Raw genomic sequence first — 7763 nt, 5'->3', positions numbered from 1 at the left:
TTGAACATGTTAAAAGGTCCTGGTAAACTTCATTTTCTAAGTAGTTAATGAGTATGATTAATCCAACTCTCCCTCCTAGCCCTTATTCTAAAACCTGTCCCACTCATAATTTGAGGAGGACTGGCAAGCCCACATGCCATCCTGCCAGGGCTAATCATTTTCCCAACAGAAAGGAAACAGTGAATGAGGTGGCTGGGATCCACTTCAGCTTAATACCTTCAAGATAGTCTGTGGGTAACCTTTCCTCACCTAGGACATGGAAACCAGTTTCAGATGGAAACCTGTAAAATAAACTCCATCAGCTTTAAGAAGATGCAGTCTTTAGGCACCTGGCTTTTTCTATTTTTGTAGCCTAGTATCCTTTCAGTGAAACCCTATAGCCTCAAAATTCTAGTTAAGTTTATTTCTTCCATCTCATTAGCCATACAGGGTTTTCATCCAGTTTAACCCAGGGTGCCATTGTCATCTTCCTCCAACCATGATAGAATACCAGAAGGGTTTTACACTTTGTCAGGTAAGGCCTACTGCCCCTAACCAGTAGGAAGCAATTACAAAATAATGACCATGATCCTTCAGCACCCCTTAAAGAATGAAGGTGTAAGCTCTCAGAGGGTGACAGAGGCTTTAGAGGGGCTCAAACAGGCACTGGTGTAGGCCCCTGTTCCCTTGAGAAATCTTTCCACCTATTTGTTGCAGTAGATAAAGGGACAACCTTGGCAGTTCTGACACAAATTTGGGGAAGTCAAAGTAGACTTGTAGCCTTCCTTTCTGAAATCGTGGCTCCTGTCTCCAGGGGATAGCTTAGATGCATTCAAGCTGTGGCAGCAACCACTCTCCTGGTAGAAGAGAGCAGGAAGGCGACTTTCATTAGCACCCCTCATCAGGTCAGAACTATTTTGTCTCAGAAGGCAAGAAGATGGTTGACTAATTCCCAAGTTTTGAAGTATGAGGTTATCCTAATGGGAAAAAAATGACTTGGTATTGACAACAGACCATAGCCTAAACCCAGCTGCCTTTCTTTGGAAGGGATCTGACCAAATGGAGGCTCCGGAGCATGACTGCTTAGACCTGATTGTGCTTCAGACCTGAGTCTGGTCCAAGTAAGGGGACCGCCCCTGCACTCGGGGGAAAAATTGTTCATAGACAGGTCATCTGGGGTCCTAGAAGGAAGGAGGCACAATGGCTATGCAATTACAGATTGACTAACTTGTGAGGTGAAAGAAGCTGGTCAATTACCCAATGACTGCTCAGCTCATATTTGTGAACTGTATGCATTATTTCAAGCCCTCAAAGTATTAGAGAAAAAGGATGGTACCAGTCTCACTGACTCTAAGTATGCCTTTGGGGTAGTCCATACCTCTGGGAAAATTTGGGAATAGAGGTAATTGATCAACAGGAAAGGAAAAGGGCTAGTCCACAGGGAATTAATAAAACAAGTATTTGCCAATCTACTCTTACCCAGGGAAATATCAGTGGTGCATGTAAATGGATACCAGAAAGGTCATAAGTTTGAAGCAAAGGGCAATAGGTTAGCAGATGAAGAGGCTAGAGAAGGCTCCCTTGGTTTCTCTTTGAAGTTGATGATCCTAATACCCTCCATTCCTGAAGAGTTTGGGTTCCCACATTCTCCGAAAAGGAGATGAAAGAGCTGGAGCAGTTAGGAGCAACCCTAGATGATCAAGGGAGATGGCTCCTCCCAGATGGCAGGCAAATGTTGAATAAACAAGTGATGAGAGATGTATTAGCAGTCTTCCACCAAGGGAGTAACTGGGGGTACAGGCCATGTGTGATCTGGTTCTTAAGTATTTTGAATACATGGGCCTTTATACTATAGGTAAACAAATAGTTGAATGATGTTTAATTTGCCAAAGAGTCAGTAAGAAAGTCTTAAGAAAGCAAGAACAAGGGGGGAAAATGTGGGGCCAGGCCATTACAGAGTATTCAGGTTGAATACACTGAAATGCCCCCAATGGGTTGTCTAAAGTAAGTTCTGTTTATTATAGATCATCTGACAGGATGCGTGGACGCATACCCTCTGTCCTCAGGTATAGCATCAGGAGCTTCTAAAACTATCCTTGAACAAATCATTCCTCATTATAGGTTAGTGAAAAACATAGACTCAGACAATGGTAGCATTGTCTAGTATGGAGTGTTCTAACATACTGCAGAATGCTATGCAAAACTTAGGTGTCTCATGGAACTTCCATACACCTTGGCACCCACCATCTTCAGGGAGAGTGGAGAGAATGAATCAGAGTTTAAAGAAGCATCTTTCTAAATTGGTCTTAGAAACAAAGTTACCCTGGATTAAGTGCTTCCCCATAACCCTACTGAGAATTAGAACTGCCCCTAGGAAAGAACTGGGAATCTCCCCCTACAAAATGCTTTTTGACTTGCCTTTTCCTAGGAGAACTGGAGACCTCCCTTCCTTAGAGTCGAAGGATCTCTTCCTTAAGAATTATATACTGGCTTTGTCCACTACTTTGTCATCCTGCAGGCACTGTGGTTTGCTTTCCTGGACCCCGCCTCTCAAGTTCACTGTCCATCAACACCAACCCGGCAGTTGGGTCCTAATCAAGTCGTGGAAGAATCCAAACTTCAACCATCCAGGGAAGGAGCATATCAAGTTTTGTTGACAACTGAAACTGCAGTCTGGACAGCAGAAAGAGGCTAGACCCAATACACCAGAGTAAAAGGAGCAGTACCCAGACTGGACAATAAGAACCCAACAAGGCGGCAGACTTGGCCCAGTGGTTAGGGCATCCATCTGCCACATGGGAGGTCCACGGTTCAGACCCCAGGCCTCCTTGACCGGTGTGGAGCTGCGTGGCCCACGCTGCATGCGGGGAATGCCGTGCCACGCAGGGGTGTCCCCCGCATGGGGGAGCCCCATGCACGGGGGTTGCGCCCCATGGGGAGAGCCACCCAGCGTGGAGAGGGGTGCAGCCTGCCCAGGAATGGTGCTGCACGCACGAAGAACTGACGCACAAGATGGCGCAACGAAAAGAAACATGGATTTCCATGCCGCTGACGACAGAAGCAGACAAGGAGGATGCAGTAAATAGACACAAAGAACCGACAACTGGGGTGGGGGAGGGGAAGGGGAGAGAAATAGATAAATAAGTGAATCTTAAAAAAAAAAAAAAGAAATACTATAATGAAATCTTTAAAAATAAACACCATCCAAGTCCTGGGAAATAAGTCCAACTTTGGATCTCTTAAGGATCACTGTGAGAAGGTAATAGATGGGAGGGTATATTAGAAAGGGGGAGGGACTGGCCAGACTCTATATCAGTGAATTTTACAGAAAGATATTCCTCCACTTAGAGGGAAGGTTATTATCTATATCCACCTTGTCTAGTGCCTTAAGAGACTAGCAGATGAAGGATTTAAAGTTTCTGAAAATGAGAGTAATTATACTAACCATGATGCTTCAGATTCAGGTCATGACAAGCCCCGTTAAATTGATAGTAAATATAACTGAAGGCCTAGTCTCAGACTGTGCAGTTTGATGCTTGCAAAGTGATAAAATATGGAAATTTAAGACATCAGTGGTGGCTGACTGGGCAAAATAAATATCTACGCCTGGAGTCACTGAGAGACAACTCACTGAGAGTTTATCTCAACCTCCACCCATCTCAATTGGAGCTTTGTGTTGTGAACTACTGGAGATAAGGAGTAGACTACATGAAACAGTGGAGGCTGTACTCATTGAAAACCATGGGAGGACAAGATAGCCTTTTATAAAGGTAATATACCACCCGACTGCAAAAACCTCCAGTGTAACCCAGTGGTAATAACCATTAGAAAGGCAGACAAATTCAGTAATTAACAACCATTATTCTTCTCCTGACAAAGTCTATGGGATGGGGGTGGACATTACAGGTAAAGATCCTCTGGGGACTTTCCATATTTGATTCCTCCCTCCCCCTGCTCAACAACATCCCCTCCAGCTAATCCTTCAGATATACCAAGGGAAAACCTGCCAAAGACCAGTTCCCCAATGCAGAATGATCCCAAAGCAGTCAGGATACTTATGGCAGAGGATTGAAAGGAGACCATAGAAATAGAGACAGGATATGGAGATGTAAATGCCCAGGTAAAATGGGTCAAAACTACAGTCCAGAGTCTAAACAAAAGCAACTGTTATGCTTGTGCAATAGGCCGGGCCACTGCTCATATTGTACCCATTCCCTTAGGTATGGAAGAAATTGGAAGGGAGTTTAAGTTCATGGTGCTCCTCTTCCAGAATGCTACTCCTGGTAAAAATGGAAAACTCCTCTCTCTTCCCTGCTCTCAAAAAGGGAAAGATTAAAGCTGTACCAGCTTCCCGGCTTTGTCCAGGAAGTTAATTTCCCTGTCTCTCTAGATGGGGAAAAGGGCTCCAGGACTTTGGGACCATGGCCTTGTGTACACAAGTATGGAATGCGAGTGAGGAGAGTACTGGCAATTTCTCCAGTTTGGCCATACCCCAAGTAGACCCTTGGTGGCACTGTAGAAAGGGTGTCCTCTGACCGGTGTTACCTGAGAAGTGGGAAGGAACCTGTGCTCTGGTTCAATTGGTCATCCCATTTACCCTGGCATTTGAAAAAGAGGAAGAAACACAAAACCAAGGAAAGAGAAAGGAAAGAAGTTTACCTGATTCCTTTGATGACTGAATTTGTCTAGATAGTATAGGAATTCCCTGGGGAGTCCAAAATGAATTTAAAGCTGGAAATCAGGTAGCTGCAGGATTTGAGTCATTCTTGTTCTGGTGAGTCACTGTTAACACAACTGTGAACTGGATTAACTATATATATTATAACCAACAAAGATTTATTAATTACACTAGGAATGCAGTAAAGAGAACAGCAGAACAGTTGGATGCTACTAGCTGAATGGCATGGGAAAATAGCATAGCCCTAGATATGATGCTAGCAGAAAAAGAAAGCATCTGTATTATGATTGGAGATAGTTGCTGTATCTTCATCCCCAGTAATATGGCCCCAGATGGGACTATCACCGAGGCCTTGCAAGGCTTAGCAACCTTATCTGAAGAGTTAGCAGAAAATTCTGGCATTGACTATCCACTCATGGAATGGTTAGAGAGCTGGTTTGGAAAATGGAAAGAGTGGTACTGTCTGTCTTGACTTCCCTTATCATCATGGCTGGGGTACTCACAGCAGTTGGATGTTGCATCACCCCATGTGCCTGAGGGTTAGCTAAAAAACTTATTGAAATGGCCCAACCAAACATATGTCCATACAGTACAAGCAAAACAACTTGTACCCCCTCAAAGAGGAAGATCTCTATGATGAAGAATGTGAGGAGGCTCTTGGCAGATTTGAGAAACTAAATTGTGAAAACTAAAAAGAGTCCAAAGGAAAGAGGGGAGGTTTGTAAGGAAAGAGTTAAATTTAATTTTCACATAAAGGGGAAGCCAGAGCCAGCTCTACAATTGGAGGAGGGAAGGAAAGGGGTTCTAGTGGCTTTGGTGCCAAGAATTTGAAAAGTGGCACCAAAGGGGGAGGGGGGCAGGGGGGTAGGGAGCTAGTGATGATAATGAGGGTGGGGCCAAAGCGAGGGCAACCAATGCTGAGAAGCAAGGGCAGGGCAAATATTGAAAGCGGTGTCAGGAGTGAAAGTGGCGCCAAGGCCACCCAGCCTGCAGGAATGTAGGGAACACGGCAGCGGGGACTCAGCGTGGGAACCTTGTAAGTTAGTTAAATCTCTCAGATAGGCTGTAACCCTTGAAGTACCCAATCAATGGGCAATAGGGGAGGGACCTGCGTGTTAAGTTTAATTTATAAATATCATTGTTTCTTGCTATTTGGTGTGTCAACCATGTTAATGGTCACGTACCCATTCTTTCAAGATCGTTAATAAAAATCTTTTCCCCTCCATGATTGGGTGAGCTTTTTTTTTTAAAGATTTATTTTATTCATTTCTCTCCCCTTTCCTCCCCACCCACCTCCCACCCCAGTTGTCTGTTCTCTGTGTCCATTTTGCTGCATGTTCTTCTTTTTGTCCACTTCTGTTGTTGTCAGTGGCCCAGGAATCTGTGTTTCTTTTTGTTGCATCATCTTGCTGCATCAACTCTCTGTGCAGTGCCATTCTTGGGCAGGCTGCACTTTCTTTAGTGCTGGGTGGCTCTCCTTACAGGGCACACTCCTTGTGCATGGGGCTCCCCTACATGTGGGGCACCCCTGTGTGGCACAGCATTCCTTGCGTGCATCAGTACTGCACATGGGACAGCTCCACATGGGTCAAGGAGGCCCAGGTTTGAACCATGGACCTCCCATGTAGACAGATGCCCTAACCACTGGGTCAAGTCTGCTTCCCTGGGTGAGCTTTTGTTCTCTTACAGGTGCAGCTTTCTTTCTAACAGGCCATGAAGCATAATTTACTTCCTTCACCAAAGTCCTTTACTACATGTTGGAGCAAGATGGCTGACAGGGTTCAGGTTTCCTGGATTCCTTTCTTCCCAGAGTTCATTTCTCACTGTGCTCAGCTCCAATGTTTTCTCCACAAGGCCAGCTATAGACTATCAGGTAACCAGCTCTGCCTCTCTCCCTAGGGCTTATGCCATATCTAAGGAGTCATCTCTATTCCTCTGTGTTCTTCTCCTGTGTGTTCATTTCTAGGCTCCAGCTCAAAACTCCAGCACCAAAAAACCTCCAATTCTGTCCTTTGCCATGTCTTTTATCTGTGAGTCCCCACCCAGTCACCAAGGGTTGGGGACTCAACACACTACTGATGTGGCCCAATCAAAGCCCTAATCATAATTTAATCATGCCCAGGTATAGACCAGTTTATAAATATAATCCAATATCTATTTTTAGAATTCATGAACCATATCAAACTGCTACAGAAGTCTTAAAAGTAAATGATGAAACTACTACTGGAAACTGAAGGAAAGGTGATCTGTGTTTTAAAGTTGCAGAGAACTTAGCAAGATTAACTCCTCGTGTTTTATGGAAGGCAGAATTTGAAAATGGCAAGTCTGGACATTTAGCTAAAGAACTTTCCAAAGTAAACTTGGAGAATGTGGCTTGGCTTCTCCTTGCAGCTTATAGCAAAATGCTAAACAAGCAAGATAAGCTAAGGACTGAACTGTTGGATACGAAGAAACAGAAATTGATTCTGGAACTTCCAAGTCCCTGGAAAATCAAGCTCCCAGATGGTGGTGCTCTGTTTGAGGACTAACTTTGGAACTTGTAAATCAGGATTGAAAATGCAATTATCTAGGAAAGACTTGTGGAAAGTCTTACTGTCTGATGGCTTGGACCCCTGCCTCCTGCATGCTAAAACGACAAACTTTTTGTAAGAGCTGTATGAACAAAACCACGGTCACCTTGGACAAAAAAGGACATTGATAGTAGAAATGGAAGGGTTAACAGTTTAAGAGAAAACGAAGTTGACATCTGGAATTAAGACATCACCTTGGGCCAAGAGAGAAACCCCACCCATGTGTACCTAGAGGGTCAGTTTTCCCCAGTAGTTAAAGAAGGTAGATTTTCCCACCTGATGTTCCAGAAGAGTTTTGCCACCCCAGGGTACAGAGATGGTGGAGCACATTCCTCAAGGATTAGGGTTGTTAAGGTCAGCACCCCATCAGTCTGAGAGGGATGTGCCTGTCCCCCATGGATTAGGGAAGGCCAGGTGCTCTGAGAGGGCTGAGCCTGTATGCCAAAGGTTAGGGAGGATGTTGTCTCACTGTACTAGGGGGGTTAATACTCTAACCCAAAGATAGGGTAAAGTGTGGCAATCACCCCATTGCTCTT

General features: G+C 44.6%; 1 pseudogene; it reads left to right on the top strand.

The window, feature by feature from the left end:
* The first annotated feature begins 2991 nt into the window (after positions 1-2991).
* On the top strand, positions 2992-7185 carry LOC111767387 (uncharacterized; annotated as a pseudogene).
* Positions 7186-7763: the final 578 nt, after the last annotated feature.

This window comes from Dasypus novemcinctus, chromosome 8 (genome assembly GCF_030445035.2).
Source record: "Dasypus novemcinctus isolate mDasNov1 chromosome 8, mDasNov1.1.hap2, whole genome shotgun sequence".
NCBI classification, from domain to species: Eukaryota; Metazoa; Chordata; class Mammalia; order Cingulata; family Dasypodidae; genus Dasypus; species Dasypus novemcinctus.
Note: the sequence above shows the minus strand (reverse complement) of the source record. Positions and strands in the feature narration are given on the sequence as shown.